At 60.5% G+C, this 13642-nt stretch overlaps 1 long non-coding RNA gene across 2 annotated transcripts; it reads right to left on the bottom strand.

Annotated features, from left to right (window-relative positions):
- Window positions 1–6962: 6962 nt before the first annotated feature.
- Window positions 6963–13555, bottom strand: LOC141951792 (uncharacterized). 2 transcript variants are annotated; one of them, XR_012631452.1, is made up of 3 exons: window positions 13398–13555; window positions 8168–10627; window positions 6963–7315 (listed from the first exon to the last, which is right to left on the bottom strand). It is a non-coding gene; the product is annotated as an uncharacterized LOC141951792 (long non-coding RNA). The 2 variants fall into 2 exon arrangements; XR_012631451.1 differs by lacking the exon at window positions 6963–7315 and having other exon boundaries at window positions 7949–10627.
- Between the last annotated feature and the right edge of the window lie 87 nt (window positions 13556–13642).

Raw genomic sequence — 13642 nt, 5'->3', positions numbered from 1 at the left:
GAGCTCCACTCCAGCCCTGCTCTGTCCTCTGGCAACTGAGTCACTGAGGGCAGAGTTTAGCTTTACCAGCACACAAAGGTGGGGAGGATTGAACAGATCAGTGCTAAACCTCTCTGGGGTGGCTGATCCCCAAGATGCCCGTTAGGTACCTAAAGCTGCCAGCTTGCTAATCTTTATGGCAGCTCACATGGAGTTGGACAGACCTCTGGGATCCCCTCGAGCAAGAGCTGCTCCCCAGATGTGCGAGACACATTTCAATTCATCCCCCAAACCAGAGGTGGCCTCAGACCAGACCTGAGCTCCAGACCCTCTTCTCCTTGGCATGACACTTGGCGCTACCTTGGAACTTCTTGGCTTGGCCCCATGTTTGCGAACGCATGTTCCCTCCAACCCGCCGTCTGGAGCCTCTGCAGCATCTGGAAAGCCTCCATCCCTTGGCAGGGTCTGGCTGTGAAGCGAGGGGGTGCCATTTTGGAGAGGCCCACCTCTGTGAGGGAGGAGGAAATAAGTCCGAACAAGGGGACCTTCTGGAGGTCCTTGGAAGCGGGCAGCTGCCTGTCTCGTGTGTGGGGTCGGGTCACACCGGTCCTTGGCGTCAGAGACACGCTCAAGCGGCACTGCTGCCACTGTGAATGTGGTTTGTATCGCTGCAGCGCAAAGATGGTTCCTGACCACAAGTATGGCCGGGGACGTGTCTCAGATTCCAGAGCGCACAGTCACCGATGCCGAGCGCCGTCACCCTGTCGCTCCCTGCCTCCGAGCAAGAAACCCGTCACCCCACTAACGCCGGCCTCCCGCCGCGGCGGACCGTCCTCGCCCAGGCCCGACTGCCTGGTTGGCAGCGGGTCCCTGAGGAACAGAACGGCATGAACTCCTCACGCCTGCAGCCCCGTCCGCTGCCGGCTGGGCAGGAAAAGAAAATGCCCCCTGCCCCTGCATGCCTGCGGGCACGGGCCAGATCTTCAGCCGAACCCTGCCAGCCTGCAGCTCCACTCTTCCCAAGGGTTAACAGGACAGGCTTTTGCGGAGCAGGGAGGGTTTCTGGCTGACCTTGGCCGGGAAGCAGCAGTGGCGTCGCTCAGCCCAGCCCCCCGAGCGTGGAGCCGGTGGCCAGAGCGCTCCCCAAGCCTGGGTGGAGGTAGATCCAGAGGAAACTCCACCTCCGCGGGAGCCAACCTGCTATTGCAGGAATTCCCAGAGAAATTCCTGCTTGGGCTGATCTGTCAACGGATCCGTGAACTTTCTTTTACCTCTTGTGAAAGCAGCTACTTGAATGTGCTAAAAACAGAGCAGGGGCGAGCCTGTCGCTGGAGCTGGCCTCGAGGGAGAGGTTGGGAAGGGGCTTCAGCTGACCCCTGCACACCCAGAGGCACTGACAAAGTCTCTGTACATGGTGCCTTGCTGGCAGCTCCCCTCGGCAGGCAGAGCTGGTGGAGCCAGGAGGAGAGTGTGCTGCAAAATAAAACCCCACAAGATCTCACCTGGTTTTCCCACTGGGCTACAGTGTTTCCCAAGTGACTCTCAGCTGCTTTGGACCCAGCGGATGGCCTGGATCAAGTCCGATGAGCTTTCCTTGCTTCCAGTATCCCCAGCAGATTCAACTCACTATCATTTATTTGGAGATCAGCCACCAAACCCCACCCTTTCCCTCACTCCCAACCATTGGCAGCTCAATCTGGTCCACTTTTGGGGAAGGCAGAGAGGAGAGGCCCTCCTGGGCCCAGCCTTGCTCACCTAGCCACCATGAGACCCCTGGAGAAGCTCTATCCTGAGACACCCCCAAATTTCAGGTGCACCCCAGTCTCCAGGATCTCAGCCTTGGGCCACAGCTCGCAGGGCCTGGATGTTCGGTTGTCCTGGGCTCTGAGCTGGTAGCGAGAGACCCCATCCAGGGAACAACAGACAGCTGGTAGACCCCGAGCCCTCATCCAGCACCGCGGGAGATGGGAGCAGCTGCCATAGACTTTTCCAGAGCAGCACTGATTTTGGGGAGGGGTTTTGATGTGTCTCCCCTCCTTTTCGCCCTCGTGAGCCTGTCTCAGTGGCAATGGAGCGTTTCTGACTCTTGGCCATCTCCTGGCATTACTGGCGAGGAGGGTTGTCCTGCACAAGCCATTCCTAGCACTGACTGCCCTGGGATGGTTATTCTGTTCCTCCCTGAGCCCAGGACAGCTCAGATTTGGGAGAGGAGGAGGAGGAAGAGAGACAGGGGAACCAATCCCCTAGACATGAGCTTGCGCCAGACGCAGAACAGAGGCAGGGATCTGCCTTGTGTCTCCCTCCTTGCTGCGATTGTCTAATGTCCTTAGTCTCCTAGCCCTGGCACCAGGGACCTGAGAAGCCAAAATCCTCCAGTCAAACCCTTAAAAAACCTTGAGAATTTGGCACAAATGGTGGCTTGCATTTCTGTCTTGCAGACTGTCCTGTTTTCTCCTCTGAGGAGCCCAGGGTCCTCTTCACACCTCGTCTTGTGGCACAGGCCCTCCTAACACAACAGAAACCAGCTCCATGTCCTCCACTCCCCACAGCCTCCCACCGCATCTCTCCTGGTGCTGCTGGTGAGTAGCCCGTGCCTGGGGATGCTGCCATCTGGACCTCCTGGGACAAGTCCTGCACCAGGAAGGGCTGCAGGATCGGGCTGCAGCGGGCAGCAGCCACAGAGGGGAATGTGGCCAGGACCACCCTGCGTGGTACCCCAGCCTCTGCCATCCTGTGAAACAGGGAGTGTGGAAGGGAGGACGTGGAGGAGATGACAGTTCCCTGGGCCCTGCTCGTTGTGAGTGCCAGGGGGGAGTTTGGACTCCAGCTTTGCCAACGCTCTTCTGAGACACTTTGGATGTTCCCTAAACCTCCTCCTTCTAACGATTTTAATTATACTGGCTGCTGTTCAAATTAATAGCGACAGGGGGAAGGAATAAGTGCTAAGCAGCAGCCTGTCATGCTTCGTGAGGTGTTCTCGGGGGATGCTGGGCCAGACGAGCAGCTGGCACAGAGCCGTGCCAGCCGAGTGGGTGCAGGCTGCCGTGCCACACCAGCCCCCGACGGGCTACGGGCTCTGGGCCACCCCATGCGTGCGTGAGAGTGTGGGCAAGCGCTCAGATCTCCTTTCTCTCCCCCTCTGTGTCTCTTATTCGCCTCCATAAAACATAGGAAGTTCAAGCCATTCATTTTGCTATTTGTGTCTCCCTCCCCACGCCCCGGTTCCCTCCCTTGCCCCCTGCAGCCTCTCGGCTCACTGCTTGCCCAGCATCCTTGACCCTGAGAAGTCTGGTGTGTCTGCACTTCCCTTTTGGCCCATGGAAAGCGCCACTCTGAACTGGTGCCTTGATAACTCTGCTGTGGGAAGGCAGGGGCTGCTGGGCTCTCACACAGGGCTTTCCCATGTAGCGTTTCCTATGTTGGCCCTGCTCGCCAGTGCGACCTCCAGACCAGGGTGGGGGGACGCTCTCCGGATAGCGGAGCCCCCTCCGTGGCAGTGTCCTTCTCGGGCTCTCATGACTTGCTCTGGGTCAAAAGCCACGGCACGGGGAGGGAGGCATCCTCCCGAGGAGGAGGAGGAGGATGGTTGGCTTCTCATGGGCAAACGTGGCACCTCTCAGCTCACCTGCAGCAAAGGATTGCCAAGAGCTTTGAGGTCCCCAGCCTCTTCCTCTTGGTGGTTTTGCAAATATCGTCTCCCACACGGTTTGGGATCGCTGGGACTTTTGTCCTGTCTGCAAAGAAGCATGCAGATGGCAGAGCAGCCAGGGCTGGGACTGAGACCTCAGAGGGGCTGAGACAGGGATCGACTGGCAGAGAGGGAGGAGGGAGAGGCTTGGCGGGGAGGGCTGGGGCAGCGCAGAGCGGCCTTTTCTCAGAAATACCCTCCCCTGCGCTGCCCAGCCAGAGCACAAGGCCCTCGGTGTTTCAGTGGGGGTCACGGTGGTCCCTCTGCCTCCCGAGAACACACAGACAGTGCCCACGCAGTGGCTGTAGGGACACCCCCCTCGCTGCCCACCGGTGAGGCAGAGGGTGACATCCAGGCAGCAAACAGGCAGCGTTTGGCCCCCTCCACCCATGGCTGGAGAGAAAGCTGTTTCGGCAGGGCTGCAGGGGTCTGTGCAGGGCAGGTTTCCCCCACGGTGAGGGCACCCATCATCTATTGGAGCTCCTAGGGCTGAATTCATGTATCTGAGGGGGCTGCTGGGTGAACTGGGAGGACTGGGAGGAAGAGTTTGTGTGGCTGAAGTCAGCAGGGCAGGCAGCTGCCCTGTGGTGTGCCAGAGGGTGAAGGCAGTGCCCTCCCTGCCTTCGTCCCTTCCTTTGAACCCCCCCCCCCGGACACCCCCTTGCCCCTTGCTAACAGCACGGTGAGGCCAAGCGGAGCCGGATCCCCAGGGTTTTGCGGTGCCCAGTTCTCCCTGCAGCGAGGGGGCCAAGGATAAAAGCCTCCCCCCAGCTTATCGCCCCATCAGTGGCGCTGCGGAGGGCGCAGCTGCCCTACCGCCGAGCCCTGATCTCATCAGCGTGCCGCGCACTTGCAGCTCGAACAATAACCTCCTTCCCTGCCCGACACAATTCCCAGAAATGCACAGCCTCCTGCTAAAGCCTCCCGGGGGGAAAAACATGCCAGCCGGCCTGTCGGCACCAGCACCGACATGGCTGCCAGCCGCTGCCTCCTGCGTCCCGCCCCCCCCCCACCTCCTGCGCGAAGGCACCTCTGTGAAAACAAGGGTGTGCGGGATGGGGTGGAGGGAGAGGCCGCACTGGAGGCCTTGGGGCCATCCTTGGGCTGCCCGTGCTCAGGAAATCCCTCTCCCTCTGCGCCTTCGCCACCAGGCGCCTTGCCCCGTTCTGGCCACCCCGCTGAGGAGCTCACGTCGGCAGCCCCCGCTCTGTCCCTGGCTTTGCTGCCCTCCCCCTGCCTGCTCCGAACGCCTGCCGGGTGCGCGGGGGCTGCTCGTGGGGCTGGCAGGCAACGCCAAGCCCCAGCTGCCCGGGGATGGGAGGGCAGAGGTGGGGGTTATGCCTCCCCTCACCCCAGTGCACCCCCAGCCCGGAGGGGCTCTTCTGCATCTCACAGTATCACTGAGCACCTCAGTCTGCCAGGGATTTTCCTCGGTGCATTTGAGTAATCGCTGTTGCTGCTTCCAGGTGGAATATCTGGATGCGCGGGCAGGCAGAGCTGGGTGCTCGAGGCGGGTAGTTACCCTGCGCCAGCCGAGCTGAGAACAGGAGAGGGCCAGGCCGGCAGCTGACACAGCTGTCCTTTCTCCGAGGGCTTCCTCCCGGGCCTGCCAGCCTGTCTGCCCCACAGATGTGTCTTGCCAGGGCCAGATGTGCCACCCGGGGCTGTGCAGCAGCACTGCAGGCCACAGCCAAGGCACGCCGCGTTTTCCTCCCTCCAGACCTTGCAGCGCCACAGCAGAGACCCCAAATCCTGGTGCAAAAGGGGCAACATCGGCGCCGTCCCGCAGCCCACGGGGATGGGGAGCTGCACACGGGGTGAGGAGGGCTAGAACGGGGGCCAGGTGGCTGCTGACCTTGCGGGAGGAGTAGCCTCACAGTGTCCGCAGTGCAGGGGGGCCGGCCTCGTGCTGTGCCCAACATGGGGTGCATAGTTTCATGAAAATACACGGGGAAGGCCGACGAGGACAGACTCGCTGGCTGCCTTGGGCTTCCTGCCTCCCAGCCATGGCTACCGCCTGACATCCCTGCTCCTGGTGGGAATGGCCACCCCAGCCCTGCTCGACCCCTGACAGCACCCGATAGGTTCCTGACCTCCTGCCCGGCTTTCCAGCCTCCCACAGCCTCCTGTGGAGTGGAGGCAGAGGGATCCCTGCCACCATGGCATGACAGCTGGCAAACCTGCATCCGCTTCCTCACCGCCACGGGCACAGCCGAGGCGATGCTCCCCACTACCTTGCCATCCACCCCCAAGGGTGAGGGCTGGCACTGGGCTTCAGTCCGGGTGGCCCAGCTGCTCGCCCTCCACAAGCCGGGTGGCTGGAGACCCTCCATCTTGTGGTTTGGGTCCTGCACCCCCGAAGCATCTTCCCTGTGCCCCCGTCAGTGTGTGGCATTGTGGATCAAGACGTTGCCTGGGTGCCAGGGTCACAGCACAGCCCCAGGGCTGGGGCAGGCAGAGCCACGGGCATGTGGTAGCCACCTCAGGTGCCACTTTGGAGGGGCTGCTGCCCTGGGCTGGACAGTGGCCTCATCCCACTCATCCTCCCACCCCACTCATCCTCCCATCCTGCTCATCCTCCCACCCCACTCATCCTCCTACCCCACTCATCCTCCCATCCCACTCATCCCCCCACACATCCAATGCAGCCCAGGAGAGTGTGTTCTCCAAAAATCCCCCGTTTGGAGGAAAGCTGAGGAGGAAGAGTGTGGGGAGATGTGACACGGGTGTTGGAAGGCCGCTTCCCCCCGTGAAACTCAGGGGTGCAGCACAGCCCCCGCGCACCAGCCCCCAGGCACCAACCTTCTCCCCACCGCCCTCGTGTCAGTCCAAATGACAGCAGGAGTGGGTGCAGCGTGTGCCAAATCGCCCACCCACCCTGCACACACCGTTCAAATACAGATTTTTGTAGTGAGGGAGTGGAGAGGATCCCACCAGCCCTGGGCTGTCATGGCAGCAGCCCCCCTTCGCCTCGCAGCCCCCTCAGTCGTGTACAGCCCCAAGTTTTTTCCCTGGGTGACTTCTCACGAGCCGGCAGAGCATGACCTCGGGCTGACGCGCTGCAAACCTGCCCTTGCCCAAACCCGCTGCCATCAGCACTTTGCTGCAGCTGCTTCCAGCGCTGCTCAAAGAGTTTTTCCTTGCAGCCTAAACCGCCCCCCCTGGCTCCATCCTTCTGGCTCCAGCCCACTGGGGATGGAAGGTTTCTCCTTCCCGAATACAAATAGAACTGTAATCTGCTAAACCCCGCTGTTGATCCCGACTGCATCCTCCTGTCCTGAGCTTTCCTACAGCGCGCCTTTTATACCGGTAATAGCGCCAGGCTCCTTCTCCCATCATTGTTGACTCGACAATGAAAACTGTTTGTATTATTGTGTCCCCGAAGCTTTGCCAATAGCACATGTGTCCCGAGCTGATAGCAACAGGCTTTGGCAAGGCTGTGGCTCCATCAGATAAGAGCCTTTAACCTTATTTCTCCAGCTCGAGCACATCACGAAGGGCCATTCTGTCATGAGCCTTTGCTTTATCCTTCCCGTGCGCTTTCAGATTGGAGCAAAGTTGAACAGGCCAAGCGAGAGGGGTGGCTGGAGGAGGGCAGAGGTGGAGGTGTTCGGGGCAAGCAGCCTGGGAAACGGTGAGAGAAGATCCCTGGAGGGAGTTGGAAAGACAGAGCTGCTTTCCCAGGCAATTTAAGGGCTCAATGTGCGGCCGTCCCCTGCCTTCCTCAGGGACCCGCTCCACCCCGCCGTGCTCCACCTTGGCCCGGCTCCCGCGCACAGCAGGAGCAAAGTGGAGGAGAAATGCTGGAACCCGGAGGCCCTCGCACGCTCCCGGCTGGCCCATGAACAAAGCCTTTCCCTTGGAGCCCTTCCCTGCTGCCTCCCTCCTGCCCCCAGCCCTCCTGCGCCCCGCCAGCGGCGGGGATCCCTGACATTGGCACAGCCTTCATCCCTGGGCATCCTCACTACCATCCTCCTCCTCCATCCCTGCGCTGAAACCCCCCGCAGCCAGTTGCAGCATCCCTGAGCTCCAGCTCTGTTGCTGGGGGATTTCACTGCCATTTTCCCCGAGCTGCAGCACAAAGGATGCTCTGAAATCAGAAAGTGAAGGAAAAGATGCTGTCTGTGGCAAGCTTTTAAATCTCATGTTTTAGGCCAATTTATGGGGGGGGGCATGATATGGTTCTTGGGGTTTTGAGCTGCAAATGAAGCACATTCATGCTCATTTCCCTTCCCTTAATGTCTCCAATACAGCACCAAAAAGCAAAAGTTGTTCCTCTGCTTGCAGGGAAGGAAAGCTCTCAGGCCTTTTTCTTTATTCTTAGTATTATTATTGTTCTCTCTCAGGAAAGAAGCACTCTGTCAAAATTACCCTGATACATCCTGACCTTTGCCAGGGAGATTGTTGTCTCTAAAGGCCCCGAGGAGAGGCTGGGTTGCCCCATGCCCTGCACAACACGTGGGGAAACTGAGGCACAGAGCCACAGCAGCATCTACCCACCTCTGAGCCAAAACTCTTCTCCTCCACTTGAGTTTGGCAAGGGTTTCCCTGTCTGTATGAAGGTGAGATCGCTCTCAGCAACATCCTCATCCTTTCTGCTGGGCGGGAAAAGCTTTGGTGAAGCAGAGGGGGGGCCCTGAGACCCCCTGTGCAAGGAAGTGGGCTGCGAGCTTCGGCAAAGGTTGTCACCTCCAGGGATGTGCAAAGGGCTCCTCTTCCTCCAGGGGTGCTGCAAAGTGTTCCCCTTCTTCCAGGGGTGCTGCAAAGGGCTCCTCTTCCTCCAGGCCTAGCTGGGGTGATGCTCAGAAACCAGGCAACCACCTCTCCAGGATCTGTGAGCAAACCAGCCAGTGCATGGAAAACCTGAGCAGAAAGCACCGGGCTCAGGGGCTGCAGATGAAGCGGGGAAAGGGGAGAGGGGAGAGGGGAGAGGGGAGAGGGGAGAGGGGAGCGTGGCGCAGCCAGCAGCCATCTGCCATCTGCAGCAGGCCAGTGAGGTAATGCCTCACGCTAAGTTAAAACACGTTGGGAGCCACAGCGGCTCTTGAGAACAGCAAACCTTTCCCAGATGGAGACGTCCTGCGTTGCTGCATCAGCCCTCCTGGCGAGGGAGAGGACGGGCGACCCTCCTGCTGCCGGCTGTGGGGCTCAGCGGGTGCTGCCAGCTGTCCCTCTCCCCTGCTCCCCTGTTGCCAGAGTTTCATTTTAGGGAGCAGAGAGGCGATAACCAGCTCAGCCCTTGCTGACGAGCTCCTGAGGACTGAGACGCAAAGCAGTGAAGGTGTGATTGCTGTGTGGCCTTCCTTAATTCCCCTCCTCTCCCCTGCTTGAAAGCAGCATCCGTGATGTAGCACGAGCCCAATTATCCACGGTACTTTCAGTCAAATGGTGCTCGAAGAGCAAGGGGTGAGCAAACTCCCAGCAGGATGTGGAGGTCAGGAAAGCGGAGGGCAGAGCCCTGGAGAGAAAGGTTTTTGTAAAAGTGGGGCTGTACTTTTTCTGGGGGGCACATTGTCTCCTGGCAGTCCTCAGCACAACAGGGCCACTGCTGTTGGAGGGAAGCAGGGGACACAGTCGCCGAGGCCGTGGCTGAGGGTTCACAGCTCCATGGCGAGGGGCCGTGGTGGAGCTGCACCCAGCCGTGGTGCTCGTGGGCCAGAGACGGGCAGCCCCGACCCACATCCCCAAAAAAGCCAGGCTCGGAAATCCTCCTAATTGCAGTTCTCCTTTCCTCAGCACCCAGGAGGAGGTCTGGCGGCCCGGAGCAGCGAGCCTGGGCATGCAGAAAGAGCAGGATCCCGCTTCTTGGCTGCATCTCCTGCACAGACACCAGCGAGTAGCATTTTCTGCCAATTCAAGTGATGGAAGCAGCGAATAACCCCGGCGTGCCCAGGCTCTGCTCAGCCCAACTGTCAGCCAGCTGCCTGTTCCTGGGAGGACGCGGTGCCACAGGCAGAGCACATTTTCTTGCTATAATCGAGAAAAGAAATTGTGCCGATCGGAGCAGCTGAATGGCAGCCAAATCTGCTTCTCGGCGGCTTTTCTACACTCTGTATTCATGTATTTGGCATGAGTAGCTCTGCATTGAGGTAATTCATTAATGCTGAACCAAAAATGTGTTTATGGGAGTCTTGAAATAGTTGGTAGAAGTGTAAGACTTTCCTTCCTAAAAGCCTGGGCTCTCTCTGTGATGGGAACCGAGTATTAAAGCAGCGACTGCCGCTGCAATCAGCTGCCGGGGAAGCGACTCCAGGCAGCGTGCGTGCCCCGCGCGCTCCAGCACGCTCAGCCCTCCTCGTGTGCCGTGCCGTGCCGAAGCCTTTCCACGGCATTAGCCGGGCTGTAAGCGCCATGGGTGGGATTTCCAGCAGCTCCGCACACGCTTGGGGCATGGGGGCTGCACCCTGGCATTTCACGGGCAGCAGGTCAGGGAGCAATCACAGGGTGATGTGGCTGAAGTGCAGAACCCCGAGCTGGTTCATGGGAGAGCCAGGGCAGTGAAAGAAGAGGCTGTGGCAGGGGAGGGGGAGGCAGAACAGCCCCGCTGAGGTCCGAGGGCTCCGGCCACCAGCCGGGAGGCTGCGCCAGCTGTGCCTGTGTGGAGCAAACAGCTTTTTTGGGTTAGCTGTGGGTTTCGCTGCTCACACAATGGGTATTGCTGTTGCCATTCCAGTTAGAATCCTGTATAGACAAGGCTGACCTCTGGTTATTGAAAGAGCTGAAAAAGAAAGACAACTTTCTCTGCTTCCTCGGATGTGGTGCCTGATGGCCGGCCTTGGCCAGTGCAGGTTGCATCGTGCTCCTGGCTCAGTCCCGCAGCCGTCGGGGACCTGCCAGTGTGTGTGGCAGTGGGACAGGGTGGCAACGGGCACCCAGGTCAGCGCACTCCGGGGAGAGAGAGCCACTGTGGCCCAGAGCACCTTTCCACTGTCCCCAGTGCCCTTCACTTGTCAGGTGGAGCTGGAAGCCAAGAAAAAGACCAAATGAGCAGAAAACAGCTGAGCTGGCCATCCCCAGAGCTGGGGCTGACAGCAACCACCCATTCTCCACCCCGAGTCGGGTGGGAGTCTGGTCCCTGGCTGGGGACAGGGGGGACATGTCACCCTTGCACGGGCACATGGCTGCTGCCGGGATGCTCCTAACACGGATGTCACACTGCATCTGCCGGCGCCCGGCAGCCCCCGGCCGGCTTGCTCGGTGCTTGCCAGCTCTGCCTGACCCACTGAACTCTTTGTCCCCAAGGAAACTGGGCGCTGAGCTGGGCCCTGGAAAAAGGGAGGCTCCGGCGAAACACGGAGCATTTCCCAGCAGATGACTTCAGCCTCCCGGCCCCGAGTCCTTTGCTCTCCAGGAAGCGCCTTTCTTCGGGAAGCCTTTGTTCCAGCAAGGCTGCAGCGGCCCCGGCCCCGGGGGAGCCCGCGGGACCTGCTGGCGCGGGGGCATGTCTCAGGGGACCAGGGGAGCCACCGGCCTGGGCAGTGCTGCAGGGTCCCCCCACATTGCGTGAGGAATGTCCCCGCTCCCCTCGGCCACCCTTGGTAAAGGGCATCTCCTTCGGGATGAGGAAAGCGGGTGCGGGTGTCGGACACGTCCATCCCGCCTGGCCCCACTGCTCCGGGTACCTCTGCAGTGTGGCCTAAAGATAATTAGTAGCTGTAATTATTAAGAAATCTCTTCCCGTGAAATATCTCATTCATCCAATCGGCCACACCACAGCACCAGCCCCACACTGGTAATTGTGTGGTGATTAATCCATTAGTGGCATGAACACATCTCGAAGCCAGGCTGGTCCCTGTGAGTGAGTGAAGGTGATGCTGGCCACCGCGGGAGGGTTCAGTGCCCGCACCCAGCCCCGGGGATGGATCCTGCCCCCGCCCCTGCCCCACTGACTGCTCCCCTCGTGCCTTGCACCTCTGCAAAATGAGAATAAAAAGCAATTTTCCCATCATGGTTCAGGGCTTTGCTACTGCTGTGCCACCAGGGCCCTGCAGCATCCACCTGCCGCCTCTGTAACCTGGATGTAAATCCCTTGGATTTGGTTGCACAGCCCCTAGCCCATCCTGGGGTTCCTGCCCCAACCCACAGCCATCAGCAGCAGGAATAACCATCGGGCTCAGCCATCAACACTCGCTCTTACCTTCTTGCCATCCCCACCACCCCCACTTCGAGCCTCCAAATCTCTGAGACCCCTTGGCATGGTCCAGGTGGTGCCGCCTCTATTTTTAGGCGGGTGGGAGCTCGGCATCAGACCTGGCTGGGAGGAATAACGGGCAGCCAGAGGCGCGGGCTGGGGGCGGGGAGGGAAAATGCCTTTGTGCTGGGGAGCGGAGGCTGCCGTCCCTGCCACGCTTCCTCTGCTAGGTGTGGTGCTGGACTGCGCGGGATGCTAGGAAGGGAAACCGGGGGCCGCGATGGGGGCAGCGAGCCGCCAGCCTAATAAAACGGGGGGGGGGGGGGGGAAGAAAATAAAAAGAAATAAAAAGGGAAAAAAAAAAAAAAATATAACTCCTGAAGTTGTGTACCGGGCTGGGGTCCAGCTCGCCCGACGCCAGGCCTGGCGAGGAGGGTGTGGGGAGAGGTCACCCAGCCGGCACACACTGGCCTTATCTCTGCCCAGGGATGTCCAGCGCTTCCTCCCCGTGTGCCGCTGCAGATGAGCCGGGACTGGGGGGTCACCAGCACCCCATGTTGCTTCCCTGTGTCCCTGGAGCAGCAGGGAGAAAGGAGGGGGGTTTGTGTGTCTGTCCCCGCCCCGGGAAAGCTGAGTTGGGCACAGAGCCCGCGGCCATCACCCCGCAGCCCGGCTGGGTGAGGGAGCTTTTGCTCTGCGGGGTGAATGCCGGCAGTGGAGAGGGGGAGAGAAGCGTTGTGGCGTTGCCCGCACAGGCAGCGCGGTCCCCCCATCCCACCCCGGGCTGCTCCGGGCATTTTTGTGTGCTTTGCACCCCGGCATTTTTACACCAGGCATTTCTAGGTGCTTTGCACGCTGCTCCACCCCCCCTCACCGCTCTCCTACACCTCTCTCCCTGCTTCGCAGCTCTCATCCCTCCTTCTCCAGAAGCCGTGTCCTTCCTTTCCCCCTCCACCACCCTCCCTGGCTCTTCCCGCCCCCCCCCACCCCGTCCCGGTGGCAGACACACTGTGGGGCAGGGTTTGCACCGCACACACGCTCTGCTGCTGAAGTGCCCAGCTTCGCTCGGTGGGCAGATGAAGTCCCAAACCACCCCAGTGCAAACAGGGACGGCAGCACCACGCCAATCCCCCACCCTGCGTGAAGAAACCACGGCGAGTCCCCTGCCATCCCCTGCGGAGGAGGCCCAACACCTGGGAGGTTGCACAGGGTGAGCGTGGCAGGCACGAGGCTCTGGTCTGCCTCCCCCCTCCCCAGGAGGGTTTGCCCTGGCTCTTAGCATCATTGCCAGGGTTGGAAAAATCTGAGTTTCCCCCTCTGCCACCCCCACTGCAGCTCATCAGCACCACATCCCAAATACTAATTGGTGGCACCAGGTCCAAGCCCAGTTCCAGGGCTGCCCTGAGCCCACCCAGAGGCCAAGGGTGCTGGTGGGTGGGTGTGGTGGGGGGGCCAGAGGGTAGGATCGGTGGGGGGGGGACATGCCTGGGGTGTCCCCAGCGGCTGCCCAGTCCGACTGCCCCCAAAACTGCTCTTTTCACCCCACAAGCAGCCACAGGCCCTGGCCTGGGGGCCCCTAGCTCCCCTACCAACACCCACCTTGCTGCTCCCAGGGCTGGGGCAAAGAGCCAAAGCCTCCAGCGGTGCAGGGGCTCGGCTCCGGCCGGCGGCACGCGGCAGCTCCTCTGGCGTGGCGATGCTCCAGCACCATCCTGGGCTGTACGGCCGGGGCAGGACGGGGAAGAGCGGAGAGGAGGCTCCTTGCAGCCGTGCGGGCTCTCCTGTGCACTGGTGCTGATTTGCTCTTGCAAAATATTAATAAGAGGCTCCAGAAACGTGAAGGA

Source organism: Strix uralensis, chromosome 18 (genome assembly GCF_047716275.1).
Source record: "Strix uralensis isolate ZFMK-TIS-50842 chromosome 18, bStrUra1, whole genome shotgun sequence".
Classification (NCBI taxonomy): domain Eukaryota; kingdom Metazoa; phylum Chordata; class Aves; order Strigiformes; family Strigidae; genus Strix; species Strix uralensis.
The sequence above is the reverse complement of the archived record's forward strand: the minus strand, read 5'-3'. Positions and strand labels throughout refer to the sequence as shown.